This window comes from Eptesicus fuscus, chromosome 15 (assembly GCF_027574615.1).
Source record: "Eptesicus fuscus isolate TK198812 chromosome 15, DD_ASM_mEF_20220401, whole genome shotgun sequence".
Lineage (NCBI taxonomy): Eukaryota > Metazoa > Chordata > Mammalia > Chiroptera > Vespertilionidae > Eptesicus > Eptesicus fuscus.
The window spans coordinates 40205293-40232541 of record NC_072487.1 but is presented as its reverse complement, the minus strand read 5'-3'; the positions used below and the strand labels follow the sequence as shown (position 1 = coordinate 40232541).

Sequence of the window (27249 nt, the reverse complement as noted above, 5' to 3'; positions counted from 1 at the left end):
TTTAGCCTCTCCCTATCTCCCTCTTAATGTTTAATTTATATGCAGCATTTTAAGTAATTCTACATCAATCTATATCCAAATGTGGGAAAGAGAAAAAGTCCAATAGCTATCTGGTTATAAAAAACACACGGCATTCTGTTTGCTCGAGAAATGTACAATGAAGGACCTTGTTAGATTATTTATATCATTAATTTAAACAAGTCCTAAGCAGTTGATCATTCACAAAGAAAACACTACTTCGTTTGTTTCCTGACTTCAGTAGACAGCAGTTTTTCATTTACTGCAAAACTAAAAGTTGAATGGCAATTTCTTAAACAAAACAAAGATCATATATCCTACCAATCAACCAAGTTTCCTGTGTAAAAATAGTTCAATCCACTTGATCTCAACCATTTCTTTAACAAATGAGTCTTCTTATCTGTGCACCCCCTTCTTTAGTTAAAAACAGTTAGTTCTGTTTAGGATAGTTTTCAAAGTAAGTCCCAGTCCACTTTAGAAAAACAAATGAACGAAACCTCAAACAATCATATTCTCTTGGCAGATTGTAAAATGTGGATCACATCATGGAAACTGAACAAGTACAACAAATGCAGGCAGGAGACCTGGGTTCTAGGTCCAGCTGACATTCGCCAGAGGTGGCTTCTTGGCTAAATCACATACACTTAGTGAGTCTCAAGTTTTCATTTCCGTAACGAGACTTTGGGCTCGTTAATTTCTAAGATCACTGCAGCTCTCAAAAATCCCTTCTTTGACACTGACACTTTCCTTGCTTTGGGCAAATACATTAAGTGGCTCTTTCTCCAGAACGTCATGGCTTTGCCCTAAAAGAATGACCAGGATGTTTTCTAATTGGGACCATTCAAAAGTGGGGCTTTCTGCCCTGACTGGTTTGGCTCAGTGGATAGAGCGTAGGCCTGCGGACTGAAAGGTCCCAGGTTTGATTCCAGTCAAGGGCATGTACCTTGGTTGAGGGCACATCCCCAGTGGGTGGTGTGCAGGAGGCAGCTGATCGAAGTTTCTAACTCTCTATCCCTCTTCCTTCCTCTCTAAATATCAATAAAAATATATATATATATATTTTAAAAGTGGGGCTTTCTTAGTTGAAAAAAAGAAAAAAAGTCATTGGTCCCGCTTAATTTTTCTTATTCCCGTCTTTATTTCTTGTTCCCATCTTTCCATCACATTCTTAGTCTACCCATCCCTTTACTATAAGGATGATCAACCTAATCTCTGTGCCACTGAAGAGCCATCTCCTCACTGGGACGTTATGCACTAGTTGAAGGTCCCTAGTCCTCATTAATTTTGAAGGTCTGAAGCCTCGCATTTTTTCTTCAAGTGGACCCTGCCCAGATGTACACAGAAAAGATCCTGGGCTCTGAAAACAAACATGGACCAAAGACAAGGAAATCCCAGCTGAAGCCTCTGATCTCGGTGAGCGTGGGCTCGGAGTCAGCAGCAACAATGAGGAAGCGGGCAGCGATGCCAGCCCTCGCCTCCAGGTGTTTCAAGGAGGGATTTAGAGGCCAACATTAAGATTCCAGAGGACTAAGGGTAGCATTCAAGGAGGGCACGTAATACTTCATAAGAAAACCTTAAAATCCCAAGAAGCTTAGAGTTTTCACTTCACGTAGCTTTTGTCAAGAGTGCCCCTTGGGAAAATACAGTAGTAGTTTTTGTGGAAAGGAACTTAGACTCGCTGAGGAAGAGCCTTACACAAAACCTACCACCAGCGTGAAAATTGCCAGTGTGTTGAATGTCCACTCAAGTATCATGAAACCTCTCTGATTATGGAAAAATGAATGAATTCAACGTAACTATTAAGCATGAACTATGGATGAAATATACCCCAAAGATATATTCAGATCCTTTGTGGCCTCGTTGGTACGAGCTGGAATCCTAATGTCATGTATAGGACAGTAGAAGACAGAACACTTGTCCTGACTTAACTTGCCCTGGGAGCTTGGATACATCACTTAATCTCTTTGGGCCATGGTTTCCTCCAATGTAAATCAAGACACAGGAGGTGTAGTGGACAGAGACTAGGTGTCAAAGAGGGGATAAGAATGTTTATGGGTTCGTGTAGTTACAAGGACTGAATGTAGTAACAGGTGAACTGCCTGGTCAAGTTGTTGCCTGGAACAGAGTAAATGAGAGGAGGTTATATTGTCCTCCTCTGTCCACAAGGGCCTGCATGATCCGGCCCAGCCTCCCTTTCTAACCTCCCCTCAAATCATACCTGCTCCCAAAGCTCTGGACTCTGCCATGCTTGCCCTTCTCAGTTCCTGGACTTGTCATACCAGTTGCTTCCTCTACCTACAGAACCCTCTCCTACCTCCATCCTCCCCACCTCACTTCCTCTTCCGCATCCTTTATGTCTCACCTCAAGTAGGAAGTCTTCAAAACTCCCCAGACCAGGTCAGATCCCTTTATTGTATCATCTCACAGATCACAGTAGTTACACTGTGATTGGCACAATTACTTATTTAATGTCTGTGTCCCCAACTGACACTCCAGTGAGGCAGAGTCTCATCTGTTTTGTTTACCATTTTGCTCCCAGCTCCTAATTCATGGCTTGATACACAGTAGGTTCAGAAAAAAAGATTGCTGAATGCAGGACATGAAAATCAGATTCCTTGAATTGCTAAAACTGCATACATTAGAGCTGTGTGAGATTCAAAATCTCTGGTATGAGTTTCACAGAACTAAGGTTAACTTTGGCAAAAATGGTTGAATTCTGCCCTAACTGAAGTACCAACTCTTCCAGGCTTATTGTTCTGAAGGTTTTAGGTTGAGACATCTCTATGCTTTGGCTTTCTTCCTTCCTTTTTCTTGGTTTGTTTTTGTTTTTTGTTTGTTTTTCCAAGACAATAGCTAAGGAATAGTGTGCATCAATTAGTTCAATTATTCTATCTCATCCAAACAAAATAATCTGTCACTTCCCAGGACTATACATACATATATATATATATATATATATATATATATATGCATGTTTATTTCTTTTATCTGGCAAGAATTGTATCTTTGATATTCTTTCAACAGCACTGAGCATGCTGAGGGCATTTAATAAACATTAAGAAGACAAATGTAATAACAGGTTGGAAGTTACTCAAAAGAAAGACAGTGTATGGAAACGAAGCAGTTATATTATCTATAAGAAGGCATTCCATCTAGCTCTTCCACGTAAAACAAAAAGATGAATGTGTTTATATGTTACGCAATAGCAATGAGGACTAGAATAAGAAGCAATATATATAACTAACTTAGGGATATTTTATAAATAAATCAGGAACCATAGGAATATCCTATCTAATAAAGAAGGAATATGCAAATTGACCATCATGCCATGACAAAGCTGGTGGCGCCCATAGCCACAAGACAGCAGCGCCCAGTCCCCTCAGCCCCCCGGAGTCCCCTAGTCCTTTCAGCCCCGCCGGTGGGCGGGATGTGTGTGTGTGTGACAGGCGTGTGGTGTGGCCGGACCCGCCCTCAGGCAGGTCCGGCCGCTCCTTGCGCCTGCCACCAGAGTCCCACAGTCCTTTCAGCCCAGCCAGGGGGCGGGGCGGGGCGGGGGGGCACAGGCGCATGGTGTGGTTGGACCCGCCCTCAGCCACCCAGGGCCGGCCTGAGGCTCAGGCAAGCCTCAGATGGCAGCTGCCCAGCCACCCAGGGCCACCGGAGGCTCAGGTAACCAGGACTAGCCGAGGCTTGTGCTGCCAGCAGTGGCAGCAACAGAGGTGTAATGGGGGTGTCACCTTCCCCTGATCATTGAGTCGCCTCCCACCCCTGAGGGCTCCCAGACTGTGAGAGGGGGCAGGCCAGGCTGAGAGACCCCCCCCCCCCCCCCGCTGCTCCAGTGCATGAATTTTCATGCACCAGGCCTCTAGTATGAAGTATAAAATCAATAGCAGATAAATCAAAGCTCAACCTTTTCCTTAACACCACATAAAGGAAGGAGAATAATTCCTTCTCTCTTGGCCCTCTTAAGCTCCTCTTCTGTACAATGACACACAGACACTCTTATCTGCCTAGCAACACAGCTCTATTCACAATACTAAGTTGATGAATTTCATCTTTCATTCCCAGCCCTGTCAAGTTTTTGTGCTATTTCTTCTTTAGTGGTAGTCCCTCAGCCTTGTACCCAAACTTTTCACTACCCTTTCTTAAACCAAATCATGTTCTTAGGTAAGTCTTTTTAATAAGCTATTTTATACTAAGGTGTAAATGACTGGTAAGACTCAATGTTCTTCCAGAGACAACTACAGTTGATCAGAAAATTAAAACTTCAGCCAAATAAATGAGTCTATGGTGCATGTAATTTCGAAAAACAATCATTGGAGGGTTTTGTTTGTTTTGGGTTTTGTTTTTTTTTTCCTGGCAGCAGAAGAGAACCTTTCCCACGTCCCTAAATGCTTATCTTAAAAGCAAGCTTCTGACTTCTGAGCAGAGGGCGAGGAGCCAGAAGATCCACATGCAGAATTCATTCACCGCCAACAGTCTCTCCTGTGCTGGCAGTTAAAACCATCGCCAGTCTAATGACTCCAGGCATAAACCAATATATATTTCTATAAGGTGACCGACCGTGCCAGTTTGCTCAGGAATGAGGTGTTCTCAGAGATATAGGACTTTTCATTGCTTTAAGCAGGGCAGTCCCAGGCAAACTGGGACATTTAATCACCCTGGTTATAAAGTGCCAAGGTCATGGGCACTCTGGCCACCTCGACAAACCTGTCAGTTTTCTCGGGCTGCTGTGTTCCCTCTTCCCCTACCCAATGTAAAGTTGTCTACAAATTCTGACTCCTTTTTAAAAAGTTATTTACCTCCAACCTACAACCATTTTTTTTTTTAAACAGAAAAAATCTAAATGAACATCATACAAAAAAAGATATACAGATGGCCAATAAGCACATGAAAAGACACTCAAATGCAAAGTAAAATCAGAATTGCATTATATACACCAGAATGCCTAAATTTAAAAGACTCACAGTACCAAGTTCTAATGAGATTGTGGCGCGTCGGGGCTCTCGCACTTTGCTAGTGGGAGTGTAAAAGGGTCCGATGCCTTTGGGAAATCATTTGATAATTTCTTATGACGCACACCATCCTCCTCATGACTCAGACACTTCATTTCAAAGTATTCACCTCAAGGAAATGAAAACCTATTTCCAAACAGAAACTCAGATGCAAATATTTATAGCAGCTTCCTTAATAGCAGCCCCAAACTAGAAACAATGCAAATGTCCATCAACAGGTAAATGCATAAATAATGGTATATCCATGTAATTGAATGCCCAGCAATAAAAAGGAACAAACTACTGATATATATATATATATATATATATATATATGATGAATAAATTTCAAATCATCATTCTGACACACCAAAAAAGTTCATACTGTCTGCCATTGCTGGTGTCGCTCAATGGTTAAAGCGCCAGCCCATTCACTGAAGGGCCATTGTTTGTTGTTTTTTGTTATTGTTTTTTTCCTAGGAGCCATGGTTTGATTCTCAGTCAAGGGCATGTACCTGGATTGTAGGTTTGATCCCAGCCCCAGTTTGATCTCATGCACCCCACGGGATGTGCGAGAAGCAACCAATGGATGTGTCTCTCTCACATCGATGTTTCTCTGTATCTCTCTCTCCACCCCCCTCCCTTCCATGCTCTCATTGAGTGAGGATTAACAACAACAACAAAAGTGCATACTGTCTGATTCCACTGATATGAAATTCTAGGACAGTTAACCAACAGGGACAGGAAACAGATCAGTGATAACCTGGGTATGGAGTGGGGACTGACTGGGAGAAACCTGGAGAAACTCGGAGTGTTGGTAACATTCTGCATCTTGACTGTGGTGGTAATTGCATCGGAGGTAAGTGCTTAGGTATGCTGGAACCAGCTCATCATAGGCTCTCGAGATCCAATCACATCTTTTCCCAACACCCTATTCTGTGCTATCATGTTGATCACTTGAAATCAACAATGATGGAAGCACTTACACATCAGGAAAAATCAGCAAAAGCTACAAATTAGGACTTCTTATTTTCCCTGAAGAGTCAGTTGTTTAGTATTTATCAGCACACCATGGAGTACATGCATTTGTCAACACCCAGCCAACCTTAACACAAAAATGGCTGCATTGGGGGGTATGTAAGTTACATCTCAATAACAATGATTTTAAAAGTTATAAATTCCCCTCTTCTGATTTCTGGAGCTCTCCCAGCTGTAGGATGACTTGGAGATTGGGAAACGCAAGAACCCAGTTCCCTGGGGCTGTGATTTATCCTCCAGCTCCCACTTCCTCACACCGTCTCAGGTGAAGGAAGAACCAAGTCACCAAGACCATGGTTCTGGCTGACCAACCTCTTTCCAACCCCAAGCTGACAAGTTCAAAACTTCCACTTGTCAAATCCAGAGAGTTACAGAGGCAGTGGGGGGCGGGGGAGGGGGGACGGGGCGGATATACTGCTTTCCCTTCATTAAAGTGATAATGTGTTCCCTGGAGAATGTTAAAGCAACTGTAATTATTTGCCTTCTATGTTACAGACTTTGTAACGTTCAAGGGAGAACCAAAGGGAAGGTGGCCTTGACTGCTTTTCACAAGGTCACCAAGCACAGTCCCAACCTCAGGGTCTTTGCACCTGCTGTCCTTCTGCCTGAAATGCTCTTCCAGAAATCTCTATGACTCACTTCCTCGTTGCATTCAGGCCTTGGCTCAGATGCCCCCTTCTCAGGGAGGCCTTCCCTGACCATCCAATTGTCAACAGCCACCATCCTTCCTGCCAAATCCCATTCCCCCTTGATTTATTTTTCTCCTTAACACGTGTCATCACTTAACATAACACATATTCTCCTTATTCATCCTATTTATTGTTTATCTTCCCTCACTAGAATGTAACACCATAAGGGCAGAGATTTCTGTTTTATTTACTTCTAGATTAGCCTTAGTTCCTATTAACAGGGCCAGGCATACCCAATAAATGTGCAGAATAAATGAATAAGTGAAAGGCCCTGCCCTTGAAAAAAAAATCAAAGCAACAGTGAGCATGTCTCCAAACATTAGGGAGGGTTTCTTGCTCATCTCTTTATAACTCTTTCTGTGATATAGCATTGGCATATAATGTATCACATGCTTTATGCTTAATAAATGCTGAATGAATGAATGAAATCATCACATGTAAATATATCTGAAAACTGAGAATTTACCACCAATAACCATATAAATCACCAAAATTTGCTTTTATTTTTTTAGTTCCCTCCTTGGTTCCATCATAGTCTATGACCTCTTGGAATCACTGAACAAAAGTGGTATTTATAACAAAGATGCTCTAACAAGGTTATTGAAGTAGTTTTAACATGTTAAAGGGTACGGCAAGGAAATGCAGAAGCCTGAGGAACTGCTAACATTTGTGGAGCACAAACTAAATGCCAGGCGTTACTGCACTGCAACCTCACAACAGTATGAAGCAGGTGTCACCGTTGCCATTTTATATGGAAGAAAGCAGAAATTCACAAGGTTTAAGAATTTGCCCTGGGCCACACAGCTAGTAAAGGAGGAGACTCAGGTTGATTCCAGATGGTCTACCTCCAGAGCATATGTTCTTAAGGACTCTAAAGATGCTTAAAACAAATCGTTTCTCAGGAAGAACTTAAAACCACAGCTACCTAGACGTCAATTACCCAAAAGACGATTCTCCTAAGAGTTGTACATGGGGGCTCTTTTCTAGGGATATTTCTGTCTACTTTCAGCAGATGAAAAAAAAAAAAATGAAAGTGTTGACAAGTACTTGGGAGAGCTCATTCCTGCCCTGATAGGGCAAGAAACCTGGTCTCTATTTCCAGTTCTACCACTGACCCCAGGGAATTTACATTAATAAATTCATGTTAGCGAGACAGTGTCTTTAAGGTAACCTTCACTGTGAAGTTCAAGGGGCATTATAAGTTAAACAAGTGTAATATCTGGCACCAAACACCCTAGAAGGTATTGAACTGGGCCACGGAATACCACAAAATGAGAAAGACCTTCCTTAGACTTTAGTTTCATGTCACCTGCTCAGAAAATACCTGTGATTTCTTTCTAAATCCTTCAGGTTCAGGCTCAGCATTTGAGCTCTTTAGAGGATGGCATTAGAGACCAGGAACTTAGAGCAAAAGCACTACAATAATTTTGTCAAATCAGGATGCTGATGAAAAAACCTATCATCTCTATGATATCAAAGGCAACTTGCAAAGATAGGAGGGATGTGGCAGGCTGAATAATGGCTTCCACAAATGTTCACATTCTCATCCCCATAATCTTACGTTACATGGTGAAAGAGACTTTGCAGTTGTGATGAAATCAAGGATTCTGAGATACGGAGGTTATCCTGGATTATCTGAGTGGCCCCCGTGTAATCAATGACAAGGATCCTTACAGGAGGGAGGGAGCAAAGTCAGAGCAGATGTGATGGCAGAAGCAGAGATCAGAGAGAGAGAAAGAGATTTTTAAAAGCTGTGCTGCTGGCTCTGATTGATGGAAGAAGGGGCCACAAACCAAGGAGTGCAGGCATCCTCTGGGAGCTGGAGAAAGCAAGGCAATGAAGTCTCCTCTAGAATCTCCAGAGGGAACACAGCCTTGCCAACACCTTGATTCTTAGGTTAGGACTTCCGGCCTCCTGTACTGTAAGGTCATAAATGTGTGTTGTTTTAAGCCACTAAGTGTGTGGTTATTTGTTAGAGAAGTACTAGTAATAGGAATCTAAAACAAGGTAGAATTTGTTCCACAGTAAACATCTGTGAGAAGCAAAGGAAATTAAACTATCTGTATTTGGAGCCTCGTTATTTTTAATAATGTTAGGGCTCTCTGGGTATTCAGTTATCAATTTCTAAATAGCTATATCAATATAATAATCGTGTTTAATATTGGCCAGGCACTCTGCTAAGTACCTGTTAGCTGAACAAGATTATCTTGCTTAATCCTCAAAAGAAATTGAAGTCCAAGACTGAACAACTTGCCCAGCAAAACAGAACTAGTAAATGGCTTGTCTATTCAAAGCCAGTATGTAATTAATACTGCTAAATACCAAAGCTACCACTGGATGCCTTCTGGCGTTATATCTAATCTTTCCAACAACCCTGCAAATGAAGAAGAAGTTATTCTAATTTCATAGACAAGGAAACTGAGTCTAAAGCTGAGAGAGGTTAAGTAATATGCCAGTGTCAGGATCAGGATTTGAAACCAGGTCTGTCTGACTTTAAAAATCTAAGCTTCTTCCAGTCACAGCACTTTGATTTTATTTAAAAGTTATTCAAGGGGTTTTGTAGTGCCACATGGGATTCTACTGGCACACTCAAATATCCTCACCCCATTCCGCTTTCTTCTCTCACCAATATGAGGACTTATTGCTTTATTCTAAAGCTACCCGATCGGCAGAGTGTTGGAGAATCTAGGTCCCATCGTTCATTTTAAAAGCAGGGAGTCAAAAACATCTTGACTACGATTTCCAAGAGAGCAAGAAACAGGTACAACAATTTCACTAAGGAAACATAAAACACAGAGACAGGGAGGTTGTCCTGGATTATATAGGTGGCTCCAGTGTAATCACTGAATTTTAAGCACCGGATTTTCCCAGGTTCCTGTGAAAAATCTATATAGCCTGCCCCATCTCATGAGACATGAGATTTGGCTCCAAGGGAACCGTAGAATCTCAGAGTTGGAAAAGACAAAAACAGGATTTTAATCTGATTTTCCCTACTGGATGCAGGAATCCATTCTTCAAACTGGCGAAGAGCACTGCATTTTCTAGGGCAGCCCGTCTGTTAGACACTTCTTCCGGATCACTAGTCCAAGGCCACTCGCTACTCCTGGTCTGGCCAGTGGAGCCAACCCATGCCATGCCAGACAGCCAGCAGCTCCCTTCTGGGGCTTCCCTGTTCTCGGCTGGACATGCAAATGTTTCCATTCTGTTCCCATGGGACAAGGCTTCAAGGAGTTGCTTCTGTAATGTCTCCCCAGAAAACTTGGGGCCTAGAGCACAACACTTCTCCACCCCAGGAATGGTGGAGCCAGGATGGAGCCTATGGCCCCATGATCTCCTTTGGCAATATACTTCCAATGGAAATAAGTGAACATGGACAAAAATTTAGCAGGTTGAACTTGGCTGACTAAAACATCCTCAGAAACCCTTTTAATTCGGTTGGTTCTTCTCCAGCCTATATTTTAATATATTAAATGTGATAGAAATTTACATTGCTGTTGAATGTTGAATGTCATTTTCTATATTCTACTCGATGCTTTTATAGCCTGCCTAGACATTAATTTATTGAGTGTGTGCTATGTGCCAAGCACTGATCCAAAGATACCGCAGAAAAAGTGAACAAAACAAGGTCCCTGCTAACATGGAAGTAATGTTCTGACTTGATTTCAACAACCCCTCCTGGTACCAACTGCAAGTTTAAAATTTACACCTTCTCTCCTGAGGCAGATGGTTTCTCCCAAGAGCACGCAAGTAATTTTTCATATTAATATATTACAGATAAGGATTGGGTTAAACATTCAACGTAGAATATGTTTGTAACATTCATTTAAGAGTGAACTGTAAATGGCATTAGGCTTTGATTTGCTTCAATCCATTTTTGTCCAAAATGAATAATTATGTCCTTAATGTAAAATAATCCTTCTACTATATTCCTCAGATAAGAACATTTATTACTGCTATTTATAGTCAGCTATTCTTTTAAAAAGTTTTTCAGAAAACATCTGTAAGTAATTCCTGGAGAAACTAAAAAAAAAAAAGTTATTGTTTAATATTTAAACTATTCCACCTGCTTGTAAGACACACACACACACACACACACACACACACACACACACACACGGAATAGAATCCAAGAGAGGCTGAGAGACAGAATACACAGCCTACATGGAGGTCTGTGTTCTTGTCATTACTGATCATCTTAGCAACTTGAAGCATTTCCACATACATGGAAACAAACAGAAAACAGCACATATTTTGATTAGTGGAAACATTTTTAGAATTACCTCTGGAACAGAAATTTTCTCTTTAGGTCCAATGGCTCTCAGCCTTTGCTATACATTAGAATTATATGAGGATTTAAAAAATACTAATGCCAGGGCCCCCTTACCTAATGTAAAGATTCTAACTCTTAAGGACTGAGTTAAGGCCAGGGCATCAGCATTTTCTTTTAAACGGCTTCCCAGGTAATTCTATGTTCAACCCAGGTGAAAAACCACCCATCTCATTCTGCAGAAATCAAACCGTTTACCCTGAATTCTGCAATCTCCATTCAAATATTCCTATCTAATTAATAAGTTTAAATAAGAAAAAAATCTTTAATTAATTTCATTTGAGCATTAATGTAATGGCCATGTTTTGTTCATCCCTTTAATTATTTCAAAAGTACCCTCCCCCCAATTTAGAAAAATCTATTTAGCATAACCAGACTCAGAATTTCCAATATTTTATCATACTGGTAAACAGAGGCCATGTTGAGCACTACAGCACTTTAAATAACCTGTTTTATTCTTAAAAAGGAAGATTCTAAACATAAAAATGTTGAGCATTAAGAACATGTAAAAAAGACTTACATGTGCTCAAGACAGTTGACAGCCTTGTCACCTCAGTTAAAAAAAAAAAAAAAAAAACACACAGAAAGAGAAGCTCCCTCATATCTTGGCGAATAGCTGTTTAGAGATGCCCTGTTCATTTGTCACCATCCGGGTCTTTCCTGAGGATCATGAGAGTGCAGGATAGTGACCTCGAAACGGGCCCTGATTTGGGGACAAGCAAAGCATCCATGGCCCAATGGCAGAGGGCAAATGCGTGAGCTGTGAAGCCCTGGATCTGGGCAGATGTGAGGTCGGGTCCTATTCCTACGGTTCCTGAGGCTCTGCCACTGTGGGAGGCTATTGGGCCTTGTACTAATTAAAGATGTCACAGATACACATCTAGCAGAATAGATAAAACAGAAATGGCAATACCCAGTGATGGTGAGTACCCAGTATGTGAGTTAATGGAAGTCTCATACATTGTTGATGGGATGACTTGGAAACAGTTTGGCAATTTATAATAAAATTAAACATTCACTTATTGTTATAGTATATGACCCAGAAATTCCAGTCCTAAATAGTTCCCCCAAGAAAATAAAAACTGATGTTCACACAAAAAACGTATACATGAATTATTTATAGTGGCTTTAGTCATAATCACTCAAAACTGGAAACAACCCAATATCCTACAACTGGTGAATGGACAAACAAATTGGTACATCCACACGATGGAATGCTACTCATCAATAAAAAGGAGTAAATTACCAGTTGATTAATCAGAGATCATCTCAAATTCATTATAACAAAGGAAAGAAGCCAGGCTTAAAAGGTTGCATGCTGTATTATTTCACTTACAGGACATTTAAGAAAAGGCCATAACACAGACCAGAAAATCCATTAGCAGTTGGGGTTGTAGCAAGAGGCTGATTCCAAGGGAGCATTAGAGAATTTTTCCAAGGTGATGGAATTGTTCTACATATTTATTATAGAGGTGGTTCTATGATGACCTTCAGTTTCAAAACTTATAGAACTCCACAGTGAATTTTCCTGTATGAAAGTGTACTGTATGTATGATTACTGAGGTTTATGATGCCTCAATAAATTTGATTCCCTCCTACCCACTCCCCCCCGCCCGCCAAAAAAAAAAAAAAAAAAAAAAGAGTCCATAAGGAAAAGCCCAGTCATCAAAGTGACTTAACTGGAAAGGTGATACAAATGGAAAAGCCAAAGATTAAAAAGCTGTTTGGATTAAAACATATTTTCAAATTGGCTTCATTCGACTGAGGAGCTTCCCTAAAGCCATAGCAACCACCTCAACATTTGGAATTACACAGCGCAAACAGCTACCCTGAGAATCATCACAATATGTAAAGCTTTCCTTTTATCAAGGAAAATGAAGTTATTTCCACATATCTTAGTAAAGCACTTTCACTCACATACCACCTTAGCAAGGACAAAATATGACTGAGTATGCTAAGTGATGGAGTCGTCTGAAACTACTGTAAACTCTGAAAACATGGCTGGTAACTCTGAAGCAAAGATGAGAATAGCTCTGAGTCTCTACGTGCTGCTAATCACACACCTAATACAGATGCTCTGAAAGTAAGTAAAAATCCATGTCAGTGTTTCTCAAAGTGTGGCCCTGTGACTAGAAGCATCAGACCAGGAGGACCTACGAGCTGAGCAGAAATGCACATTCACGTGCCCCACCCCAACCTGAATCAGAATCTAGTCACCACCATGCTCAGCCAACTCTCAGTTCAAGAGGTGAGAACGTGAATGACTGATGAAGCAACATTCAAAAACGGATGCAAGCACACTGTTGACTATATTGACCTGTGCAGTCAAGATAAGGGACAAGCCCACCCAATCTACATAATAAAAAGGGTTTTAATTCTAGGTTTTACCCTTTTTTATAATGCAGTGAGCCCAATCTGTTTAAAATAAAATTGGATTTCAAGGAGAACTGTATCCAAACTCAATTCTAGGAGATAATTTAAAATGTTAATAATGTTCACGCTACTAAGAGAGGGGTAGTTATCTAGGATCGGTTCATTTCATGCCCAAGTGAATAAAATTTCAGAACTAGAATTTCACAGGTGATATACATACTAATAATTGTAACTATTAAAAATTAAAAGTTGTCTTCCACTAAACATTAGGTCTTGCCATATTCTAAGTTATGTAGATTATATCTCCTTAGCTTCTGTTTTCCATATAGAAGGCTCAATAATGATTTGTAAATTTTCAATAAACATCTCAAGCCCTAAGATCATATTTTTCTTCCTCTTTCAAGTAAAATGTTTTGATATCTCAAGAAATGTCTTAGTAGAAAAAAATGTTATTTTCATCCACCTGAATGGGAGTTCATCAAGCACAGGGAAAATGAATAAACTGGTCCCAATATCATCATCATTATGTCAGCAGATAGGCTCAAAATATAAAACAAGGCTTTATTTGCACTAAATTATCAATGGCTCCTCTCAGAGAACTGCTTTATTGACTATCTGTGTATGGTTTCCAAAGACTATAAATTCATAATTCTGCACAAATGGACTAGCTACTCTTTCAGTCACCTAGGAGCAGATATTCAATCTGATGCTAATTCCCAGGTGGCGTGCAGTTCTTCAGTAGATGCATGCTCATAGAAAACAAATTTGAACATCAGGTTAAGCAAAATAGTACCAAGGTAGAGCCATTGCCCCTCACCTCCAAAACGTGGAAAAATAATGCCAGTGTTTTGGATTATGGGCATGCTGTAGCACCATTAGTGATTGCCCACTTTAAGAATTTTACAACCTCCTAAACAGGGTAAGTAACTCATCACGGCACATGTTTTTGTCTTCTTGTTTTATTCTATGTAACGGCAAAATTAACGGCTCACATACACATACTCTCTCCATCTTTAAGCTGCTTTCCCATACATCGTTTTATATGAGTAATTAAGGTAATTTCATCCGGCTTTATAAAACCGATCAATTACTTCTTGTTACTTTTGTAATAAAATATAAAAAAATGCCTTTATTGGGTCTATGAGGGGCTACCAGACCTGTCTTCTGTTTACCTTTCTAACATCCTCTCCTAGCGCCTCCCCATCGCTCACTGTGCTCTAACCCCACTGGCCTCCTTTCCAGCCTCAGGACCTGTGCCCGGGCTTTCCCATCTGCCTGGATTTCCCTTTATTCAACCTCTCGTTGCCTAATTCATTCTCATTTTTTTAGACCTTCACTCAAACATTGCTTAGTCAGAAAAAGCGTTCTCTGACCTCTCTACTAAATGACCTTCCCCAGGTACTCTCCATCTCGTCAAGCTATTTATTTTCTTACTAACTTAACGTTTTGTATATTGCCTGCACCCAGCACAGTGCCTGGCATATAATGACTGCCCATAAGCATTTTTAGAATGAGTGAGTAAATGAAAGAGTACTGTGAAATAAGAATTATTATTCTGATTTTCCAAATAATAAAACTGAGTCCCAGCTAAATCCATCAATTTACCCAACACTACCCTATGAGCAAGCGATAAAAACAAGATTTTTCTAGCACCAAGCTCTGTGCTATTTTTCACTATTCTATATGAAGCCTAAATAGGCTAAAGAACATCCTAATTTATGCTTGGAGTCATATTTTCAATTTTTATTAAAGTTTCAGCTCCAACTTGATTAACTTTAAGATTAATATCTTTATCTCAACAATACTGAGACTAACATGCCAAGCTTTTAATTCTTTTCTTAACATAAAAAAGTCCATTGGCCTTTATCTCAGCAGCTTGCTTAGTCTTAAATATATATCAAATAAACCCCCAAAAAGGAGTTTAAATAACCATTATGCCCTCCAAGTAAATGTTTGTATCCATAAAATAGAAAGTTAGAAGTGATGTTTAAGAAAATGTACTCGGTGCAGTAGATTGAGTTTTAAGTATCTCCCTTCTATCATTCCTAAGTACTTACTGTTGACATAAAATATAAACCCAATACAGTGTTTTACCAAAAGAATCATTGCAATGTTTACAGATTTTTGCAGTAACTGAAGTCATATCCTTATCTGGACAGATACCTCATATCTGGTAAAATGAAGAAAAAGTAAGTGTCTTTAATATATATTCAGCTTCTCTCTGAGGCTTCCACAGGATGGGAAATTAATCCATGAATTATTTTAATGTTCCAAACACTAGATATTGCCTGATTGCTACATTTGTACTGCTCAAATAGATGCAGGCAATTTAGCAGAAGAACAGGGCTTTGCAAGTTTTCCTCCCTCTTAGGCCAAACATGCCAACATTCTGTAGCTAAGTTGTGAAATAAGTTTAAAGACCCAAACTGGAGAATGGGAGTCACAAGCATTTACTCCTATCTCAAAGATATCATGTCAATTGAACTCTCAGTTTCTACATTAAATATGCTGGTATGCCTCTATTCTGTTATTTTAGTTACTGTACAGACCTTTCACAGGCCGATAAATGGAACTCACATGCTCAGTGTGATGTGATGTACCCAACAACCAACCTTCATCTCATCGTTTAACAAATATATCAGGCAAGGAAAGCTGAGTTTAACTTGCAGTCATGGATAAAGGCACCCCCTTAGTCCAAGGCCATATTCCTACAAGCGAAAATAATTACTATGTTCATCTCCCTCAATCTGAGCCTCAGACTTCCCTGGTTCCCAAGACCTACCAAGATGTTCATGCTCTAGCCATTAGATAAATCATTTACTTATTACTAAACAGCCACCACGGTAGAACTGACCTTTCGCTGTATCAAAATCAGTAAAAGATATCTGGCATTTCTTAGCAAGATAAAAGGGTATAAAAGTCAGGTTTTCACAGAACAAGGAAAAAAAGATTGCCTCGAAAATCAAGTTATTTATTCATATGCTGCATGAATACAAACTCCCTTGACCAATTTTACACACACACAAGGTGGGGCAAACGGAGGTTTATATAGTTGTTTGTATGGCAAAATACGACAATGATTAATAAATAATAATACAAGAATAAACTTGGCTTCACGTACTCACAACTGTAAACCTACTTTTGCCCCACCCTGTACATTGTCTCCTAAAGAAACACTGGTCCTGATAAATACAAACATTATTAGCAAGGACGAGTGAAGAACTATATATACATCCTACAAAGGATCAAGATGACTAGAAAAGCTTCTTGACATCATTAATAAAGTAACTCTCTTTTATCATAAGAGCTTGACACTGGAACTCAGGTTTGCTAAATACCTTTATCCACACCTCCTCATTTGTGGCCTCAGTTTCTTCATCTTTATAATGAGGGGACTAGGTGACACCATTGCTCACAACTCTAAAACCCAATGGGTCTAACTACCTGAGGGCCATTTATATTTTAGGAGACATTATTAGGACTCTTCCAAAGCCATGGACTGTTGGAAGTGGCATTTCTTTCAAGACAAATAAACTACCATTAATTAAAATATACCCCCCATACACACACACACACACACACACACACACACACACACACACACACACTTTTTCCCCAACAGTAAGGAATAACCAAATCCGACGTGGTGATGAGGGGGCAAAAGGCAGTGCCTTATGGAATGCAGCAGCCAGCAAGACTCAAGCAATAAATTTTATATAACTTTGTCATACTCTCCCATCACAGAGCTCTTTATGATAACACTCAAGTAAGCCCATCTGGTTGAGTTAATAATTAGTTTAAATCTGTTACAAGTTAATGACACATTAACTTGTCATTCCTGGTACATGATGATACAGCGAATTTGACACAATTTACAGATAATATTTTGCAGTGCCTTTCATTTTTCTGTATTTCCTACATTGATTAGAAAACAGAAGTCATTAAAGAACAAAAAGGACCTTCAAATAAGACTTATATACATACATATTACATTAAAAGGGGAGGTACACTCTAAGAAATCACGCAGGGTTTCAGAAGGACCTCTCCAAGGCGGACTCAGACTCCAGGCCATTTCCATATTTTGAATACATGCTAAAAATATAAAGCTTATTTATTTAAATGTTTACATGTACTATCAAAATATACCTATGCTATTCACCAGATAGTTTCAGAATGCACAATGCTTACTATAAGTAGTGAAATGTAATAACACATGAGATACAAGTTTTTAAATGGGCGCTGTATTTCAGTGTCCAGCCAAGGCATGAAACTGTATCTATAGGCTCATTGGGAGATAGTGCGTAAATACGAAACCTGGAGCTAAATGATCTTCCAGCCTGTGTTCCTGGTGTCCTGTCCCCCTGCAGTTCATCGGAAGATCTGTCATGTGGACAGGGCCTTTCAGTATCAATTACACAAAAAAGCACAAATATGTGTCATGAAACATCAACAAATATTTAGATGCTCATATATTTGTAACTACACAAAAAATACCCCTACCCCAAATGCAGATAGGCTATAATTAAGCAAAATCTGACTACTGAGGCTGGATCATCAAAATGCAAATAAGGTTGGAAATGAGCAAATGATTCCCATGTTTTGATGGTAATGAAACTAGAAGGCTGAGACCAGAGTGGAGAGAAAGCGGATTCCTCGGGGAAAGAGAGGCAGAGTCTGGGGACACAGCCAGTCTATCCGGTGACGAAGAAGAAATGAGCCCAGTAGTTGTTCTCAACCCCGCTGTTCATTGAAGATTACCGACACCCAGGACCCACTCAAAGCCAATTAATCAGAACCGCTCATGGTATCTTTAAAGAGTCCCAGGGCACAGGAATGTGGAGCCAGAATTGAGAGCCATTGAGTCAAGGCAGCTGAGGATCAGGGCAAGAAAAGGCCAAGTCAGAAGAATTCCAATGATGAGGATGTGCATAACTGCAAGGAGACAGAGCTGGTTCCTTCTAGAATGGATCTGGCATGGGAGTGGGGTAGGGTTGAGAGATGTCCATAAACAGGTCCCTTTCTTGTTCAGCAACAGAGTAAAGGAAACAGCTCTGTGGAGAAAGGGGCATTTAGATGACTGAAGTGATGGCACACTAAATACAGACAATGTTCTTTTCCACATTAGACTTCATGATGTCCCATTCCCTCTCACTATGTAAGTATATGTATTTAAACGTAAACATTTACCTTGTCCTTTCACGTAGTAGAGAACAGGTTGCATCTCTGTGCAAAACTGGCTAATGGCCTTTCTGTTCCCTCCGAGAAAATCCAAAATGCTTACTGTGCACGACCTGCAAAGACCTAGAGCCTTGCTCCTCAAAGTGTGGTCCCGAGACCAGCAGCAGCAGCACTCACTGCCTGAGACCTTGTCAGAACTGGCCCCATCCCAGACCTACTAAATTAGGGACCTTACAAATTCAACAAGATTCCCAAGTGACTTACACGCACACTAAAACTTGAGAAGGACCGGCCTACAGGATCTACCTCACTTCTCCAACCCACCCCCATTACCGCTCTGGTCCATCTGATAGCCAACTTGCTCACACAGCATCACTGGTCTTCTTGCTATTCCTTCAACACAGCAGGTTCTCTCCTGCCAGGGCCTTTGTTCTGACTGTTCTCTCTACCAGAATGTGCTGCTTCCAGGTATCTGTAAACCTCATTTCTTTACCTCCACTTCTTCAGATCGTTACTCATGTAAATTTCCCTAGTCATTCTGTTTACAAGTGGGGAAAAAACGTTTTCCAGATATTCCCTCTTCTCGGCTTTTTATCCATAGCGTTTACCACCAACTGATATATTTTTTGTTTTCTATTCAATTGTTTATTAACAAATTCCCTGTGGTATGTGCAAAACACGGCCACAAATTCTTTGTATCTCCCATCAATGGGTAAGGTACATGTCTCCACCTCTTGAAGCTGGGCATGATCATATGACTTGTTTTGACTTACAGGATGTTAGTAAATAGAACACAAGCAGAACTTGGAAAGGAGCTTGCATATTGAGGATTCCTCTCTCTCACTCTCTCTCTCTCTGGCTGCTTGCATGCCTTCTTGTCACTATGGGAAGAGGCCCAAGCCAGCCCGCTGGATGATGACCAAGTACACATGACCAGTGGCCCTCATAATCCAAGCAAGCAGCTGGCACCAACCACCAGGAACATGAATGAAGCCATCCAAGACCAACCAGGCCCTACCTGACCCATCAGTTGACCAAAGAACCTACCAGTTAACAGCCTCATAGCAATATTAATTATTATTTGTCAGGGGAGGTAGAAGAAGGTATAGGGGGGCATAAATGGCAACTGGACTTGGGGTGATGAGCACACAATACAATATACAGATGATGTATTATAGAATCGTATTCCTGAAATCTATATAATTTTATTAACCAATGTTACTCCAATAAATTCAATTAAAAATAATAATTCCTATTTTAAGCCACTGAGTTTTGGGTGACTGTCTTTGCAGCAAGCTGGTCCACTCCCACGTGAGTATGCAAGTTTCCAGGCATTTGGTGCCCTTCTGCATCCCCAGGGCTCAGTAGAGCACTTGGCATAGTGCAGATATTCTAAAGCCATCTGCAATGAACGTCGAAGGGCAAAATGATGGCAAAGGGAACACCCACAAGTGAAAGAAAGAAATGCCAGAGATGGCCTCCAGAGCTGAGAGACAAGAAAGTGGCAGACGCACTTTCTGGGTTCACTATAACCTTTGTCAGAGTTAGGGTGAACTAAATAAGATTTTGACTATTTTGGTAACAGAATATTTTAGTAAAAAAGAAATCCACATGTTCACATGCAGTGTTTCAAATTGATTCAAAATAGGTCTAGATTAACGGCACTTAACTTGTCTAAGACTGTACAACATGTGACCTTGAGGATATTTTTCACATTATGCAGCACTTACTTTCCTCGTTTTGAGTTAATTCCGATTTTTAACAGCTCGCAAATCGGCGAACCAAATCATTGCATGTTGCTTCAATCCTGTCCTGCCAAAGAAGAAAAATCTGCTGCTTTGGATTCGTTTCAACAGTTGGAAATTCAGGCCATAACGTTTTAAACCTCAGATGCTCCCTGCTGTGTCCACATCACATAAATCACACAAGTGCATAGATACCCACATGTTTGCAAAGTCAGTTCTCTAACAATGAAGGCATAATGTCCAGGAGGAAAAGGTAGCGGATTTAGGTAGATTCTGCAGTAGTGGGTGCTGTAATCCTGAAAGCACAGTGAGGGCCTTAGAAAAGGCACAAGCAAATGCTATTGGCAAGCAGAAAGCAAGTCCTCTATTAAACAATGATTCAAGGTGCAGAGTTAGCAAGTTATTTTCATTTGGTGAAGTAAAGTAAAAGGCAAACTGCAATACACTAAGTTTCTCTCTTCTTGGAAAAGAGAAAAAATACTCCCAATTTTCTAAAGGCTTAGAAGGCATGAACAGTTATATCTGAACTCATGGAACAAGTCTTACCTGCAGAGCTGATAAGGCCAGCGAGAAGCAACACAATGCAATTTAGCTCTGGGATCTTCAGGTGTGTGTGTGTGTGTGTGTGTGTGTGTGTGTGTGTGTTTCTTCAGGAAATGCAAAATCTCTAAGCAATGGAATTGCAAGGCACATTTGCAAATACCTATTATCTGGCTTCTGATTTTTTTAAACACATATAATTATCGCTCACATAATGAGCAAAATGTATACTGGAGATCACTGAGGTCTTCCTAATAAGTTACAGGGTTCTTCTTCAGAGTATCACAGAATCCTCTTCCCCCCTTCCATCACATCTCTTAGCCTACACTGCTTAGTCTACACCAGCCCTGCTGCTCCTGGGACCCAGGCTAATACCTGGAGCTCCCAGAAAATTGTGCACTGATGGTTACAGAAGGGACATGTCTTACTTCTCACATTTCGTAGGCCAACAGAAGTTACCTGGCCACGCTTACCACCAAAATAGGGGAATACAATCCTATCACATAGGTAGGTGGAGAACCAGCAATATTCAGTGGACAATACTATTGTCTCCATTTACTCTCTGCTTGTGTTTACTCACAGCCATTTATCCAGTTCAGAATAGTTTCCTGAGGGCATTTCAACTGCAGAGCATTCCTCTAAGAGCCATATGAACCTCTTTAAGGGGTTTCCATCCAGCAGAGGAGATAAAATATATACAGAATACAAGATTAAAATGTCAAAGGCCAGCAAAAAGCAGCAAAGTTCCATGAGAGTTTGAACGAAGGCGGTTTTAGCCACAGGCCATTTAATTTGAGGAAGTGACATCTGAGAAGGGCTTTGCAGAACCAGTGAGAACTGGACGGGAGATGTCCAGGCAGCGGGGACTACGTGAGTGGGAGCAGAGAAGTAGGGCATGGCAGTTCAGGTGCAAAGAATGGTAAAGTGTTTAGTTGAATGATGTTTAGAATAGAGAAGACAGAAGATGAAGAGAAGAAGGGAGGAAGAAGGAGGGGAAGGAGAAGAGGAGGGGGGAGTGAGAGAAGGCAATTGATGGGGGAGAAGGAAGAATAAGTAGTCTTTTCGACCACAGTGGGTCCTGAGAAAATTAATCTGTCTTATGTGGCAAACTTTGAAGGGGAAGGCAATGGGGAATGGGTAGGATTAGTGTAGTAGTCCAAAAAAAGAAGTAGCAAATGGCTTAGCTACAGTAGACCATCACAATTGAGAGGAGGGAATAGTTCTTCTCTTGGACTGTATAAGCATGGGAACACTCAGCTTCCCCATCTCCCTGTCATCTGACCCAGAAAATATAACTCACCTTTCCTTCCATCAGCCTGAGCCTGAAGGGTTGGTCATTTGAGACTGAGATCTGATCAAAATAAAGAGGTCAGATGGGACGACCCATCTCCATTGAGAGACTTGGCTTCTGGCCATGTCACCCAACCAAGGCAGCATTCCTTTTATAATTAAGGGGATAGCTGCTCTATGTGTCCTGAGCTTATTTCCTGTTCCAATGATATTTCTGAAGCCGCTCCTTATGGACTAAGCTGCAAGGCTTAATTTATGTCAGGTTGTCCTGGGAGTCTGCAATCCCTCCTCTCATGCAGATTTAACTTCAGGGTTTTGGCCCTTCGAAAGCCAAGTAGGCACTGCCACCAGTCTTTGGTCATCACAAGATTCTACTGCTTACATTATACAGAGCCTTAGAACCTTTTGTGTGTACCCAATTTGGCTTATTTTTTGTTACTTCCATTAATTCTACACAAACAGTAAAATCTGCCTGTGGTCTGAAACCTCTTTTTACTGACCGATTCCTTCACTGGGGCGGGTAGACTCTGTGCTGTTCTTCCCATTGCTCCAATGGACACAAGACTTCCACTGCCACCCCTGGGAGAGGATCACAGCCACCAGGGCCCTTGGAGTTCCCTAAGACTCACGGAGAAGCTATCCCCATCCTACGATGACCTGGAACTTGGCACCGGAGCAGACAATGTCACACTGTGTACTCTGACGGTCACACCAAGAATTCTCATGGAAGTCAAAGCCAGAGAGAATGAGCCTGCTGATCATGCCGAGGTCCGATAAGGGTTAGGCTATTTCCTGGGAAGCCCTGGACTTTAGATCCACACACAAATGACTTATCAATCCTAGATTGCTACTTTTCACCACACTCCTTTACAGAACACACACACTCTTAGCCTTCCTTATTGACTGGGTAGTAGAATTTTTTGTATTTCTTCTCTAATGTTCAGATTTACTTTTCATTTCATACACATTGTATGCCAAAAAATACTTTAGGAGTCAACCAATATTTAATTATTATTTATCTAGAGCAAGACACCATGCTATGAAATAATAAGTCCCCAAAAGAAGCGGTGGGGGGGGGGGGAGGAGGAGGGGAGAAAAACTTTACTCAATTCCCTAAGAGAATTTTGAGCTAACTATACCTGTATTTTACCTATACCTATACTTCCAGAGCAAGGTACAGAGGTGACATTGAGATGTGCCTTCAAGAAGAGATAGAATTTCCAGAAGAGCAAGAGGTCAGTGAATATTCCAGGCGGAAAGATTGGCACGGAAAGGAGAAAACATTGAGTATAATATCTCAACGAGGAGTCCAGTTTGGCTTTGTTAAGGACAGAGCTGGAGAGACGATAAAAGTATTCCAAGACGAGTAGTTGCCCTTGAAAACCCAGAGAAGGAATCTGTTTAACCCTTTGCACTCGCTTGCTTTTTTCTCGATTCCTTTATTCTACTCGGGATTTAATTTTTTAAATACCCCAGATTTTACAAAGCGCGGCAGTAGAATAAAAAACTGGAGTTTCTTTTCATACAAACTTATTTATTTGGATTTTTTTATATTTCAAATTATTGATACATTCAAAGAGTAATTTTAATCTCTATAATTTTTCATGGTGTGATATTTTTTGAAACATTCACCCACATGAAGACCTGGTTTACATTCACATGTTTTGCAAATATAAATCGTCTCTCTTCTTCCTCCTTTGATTTTTCTGTTAGAACAAACAACACACTCTCTGTGTTTTTTGTTAGGGTGAGGTGTGATTATATGGAGCTTTCCATCTAAATGTTGCTCTAAGTTAGTGGATAATAATCTACCCCTGGAAGTTAGTGTACCATCTCTGAATTCTCCAACAAGATCATGTACTAGTTTCCTAATAAATTTCACATGCGTTATCAGTTTTTCATTTTTTCTTTTTTGCCATCAGTTGAGACGGCATTTACATTTTACTTGTCCTTTCATGCTAATGAAAACAAGAAAAGATACTGGAAAAATAGACAAAAATCCCCCTTCCCCCCGCAGTGAAACTACGTGTCGAGTGTGGCTCGACATACAAGCTGCTACCGATGCCAACCGTGTCGAGTCACACTCGACATCCGAGTGCAAAAGGTTAAACACAGTAGGCAAATGGGAGCTGCTGGTGGCCTCTGAAAGGGAGATGGCACCACCAAAATGAAACTTTAAGATTATCGTCTCCAACTTCAAGCTCAACCACTTCTTCAGTGTTAACTTGACCAGGAGTTTTCTCTTCCCCTGGGGCCTTTGCACTTGGCTCTTTCTCCTCTGCCTGGACCTCCCCACCCCACCTCCAGGTGGTTGGCTCCTTCAGAACATCCAGGCCTCGGCTCATTTCCTCCTCAATGACCCCTCCCCTGACCAGCCGATCTAAAGGAGTTCTCCTACCTTCAGTCACTTTTTACTCAACAAATGTATTTTGGTTTCCAACAACACTTGTAATTTGAAATGATTTCATTCATTTCATTACCAGTTTATAGTTTGACTCCCTCCCATAATAATATAAGCTCCCATAGTAGTATAAGCTTATTAAAGACAAATATTATAGTACTGTGCCTATTAGAATGGCTGATAAACAATAGGGACTCCATAACTACTTTTAACAGCTTTATTGAGATATAAATCACACATCATACGTTTCTCCTACTTAAAGTGTACTATTCAAAAGGTTTTAGTATAGTCACAGAGATGTGCAAAAATCACCACCATCAATTTTAGAATATTTTCATCACCCCAAATAGAAACTGCATACCCATTAGCAGTCACTCCGCATTCCCCCCACCCTTCCAGCCCTAGGGGACCCCTATACCACTTCCCGTCTCTCTAGATTTGCCCATTCTGGACATTTCATATAAATGGAATCATACCATACATACATGACTGTTTGTGACTGGCTCCTTTCACTTAGCATAGTGTTTTCAAGGTTCATCTATGTTGTAACTTTTACCATCCAATAATATTCTATTCCACAGATACAGTAAATTTTGTTTATCCATTCATCACTTGATAGACATTTGAGTGGTTTCCACTTTTTGGCTCTTATAGATAATGCTGCCATGAACTTCTGTCTGCAAGTCTTAGTGAGAACAAATGTTTTCATTTCTCTTAAGAGTAGAATTGCTGGGTTACACGGTAACTGTGTTGAACCTTTTGAGGAACCGCTGGACTGTTTTCCAGAATGGCTGCACCACTTTACATTTCTGGCAGCGGGGTAGGAGGGTTCCGATTTTGCTCCATCCTTGCCAATACTGCCATGATCTGTCTTTCCGATTATAGCAAGCCCAGTCAGTGTGAACTAGTATCTCACTGTGGTTTTGATTTGCATTTCCCTGCTGACTAATGATGTTGAGCATCTTTTCATATGTTTATTGGCCATTTGTATATCTTCTTTGGAAAACTGTCTATTCAGACCCTTTGTGCTCATTTTTTATTGGGTTGTCTCTTTATTACTGAGTGTAGGGATTCTTGATATATTCTGGATACAAGTCTCTCATCAGGCATGATTTGAAAATATTTTCTCCCACTCTGTGGTTTATCTTTTTACTTTCTTTGATGGGGGTCCTTCAATAATTATTTTAAAAATAAAACAATGAATAAGACTAATCCTTTAAGACAGAAAACCTGTAGCTAGCTCGTAAGTACATGGCCACTTAGTGGCTGGGCAGATCCTAGGAGGGAATGCAAGTCACCTGTTATCACCGTTGAATTCTGTTTGCTGCTGCTTCTCAGCATTATCCAACCAGCCCAGCAGCAATGACATCATCCAGTGATGAGTCAAAGAATGTAGCATTTGGTCAATTGGCTCACAAGCACTAACCAAATAGAAAGATGCCCCAGAGTTACCAAAACAACAGAGAAAAAAGGTTTTGCTGGAAGCTAGGCTGTAATAAATCGTAACTGGCCTACAATTTAGTTTTCTCTTGAAAAACTTTTAAATTGACGAATGAGGTCCTCAACACACACACAGGAAAAACACACAACAAAACACCACAACTAGAATAGGCCTGGGATAAGTCAGCAAGTATACCTCTACATTTACAGTTATGGATACCTGCTTATAGATTAAGGGCGCTGGGATTGTCTCCTCTCTCCGCACTGAATTCAGATTGCAGAGCACTGCCCGGTCTTATTTTGGTTGAGAACCTTCAACGAATTAAAACAAGTTATAAGCCCTGGGAACAGCGATATGGAGAGAACTGGCTTATTTTCACAGCTGGGAGAGCTTCTTCGCCGAGTAGAAAAATACCAGACCTGAAGTGCTTCCTACAAAAATATCAGACCGTAAGGACTTAGCACAGACACATAGGTGGTGTGTGTATGAGGGTGTGTGTTTGTGTGTGCATGTGTGCTTTTAATAAAAGTTAAGGAGTTTCAGTGCTGGCATGGTATCCACAATGTAATTCGGGAGAAATAACCTCTGAGATAATGCACAGAGGATTAAACTAGAAACTTAATGCTTCCTTTGTGATGCTAACCCTAAATTAACAATCAGATTAACATACAAATGCCAACAAAATCAGTCTATTATATAGAGCAATCTAAAAATAGTATATAATAGAGAGACATCTATAAATACGTTTTAAAACATACTTTAAAAAATACATCTCTATTCCTATCAGGCAGAAAACTAATAACATAAAAGACAGGTTCAGAATTTAGCTTCATTTTACTATATAAAAGTATGTACATAAAGGGCAGAATACGTGACATATGGATAAATTATAGGTTTAATTATTATAACTGAAAGAAGCTACATGACAACTTAAGGTAGAGGTAAACATAAAGTATGACATGGCATATACCATTTTAAAATCATCCTTAAATATTATTTCTGGTTTCACATTCTCTGTTTACACCCCTCCCTCTATATTCAGTGCTCAACACAATCTTCAGTTGTCAATCAAATATGGGAAGGCACATTTGGGAGTTGAAAGCAATCGCCCATGTGTCTGTCTTTATCCCTTAAGTTGATACAGGACCTGCAGTGCAAATAAGAGTGCGCAGATGTGCAAAGGAGAGATAATACCTAAATTTATCTGAGGAGAAT

At 40.4% G+C, this 27249-nt stretch overlaps 1 protein-coding gene across 2 annotated transcripts in view; it reads right to left on the bottom strand.

Annotated features, from left to right (window-relative positions):
* PCSK5 (proprotein convertase subtilisin/kexin type 5) overlaps positions 1-27249 on the bottom strand; it is a 408183-nt gene that overhangs the window by 372082 nt on the left and 8852 nt on the right. The window lies entirely within an intron of this gene.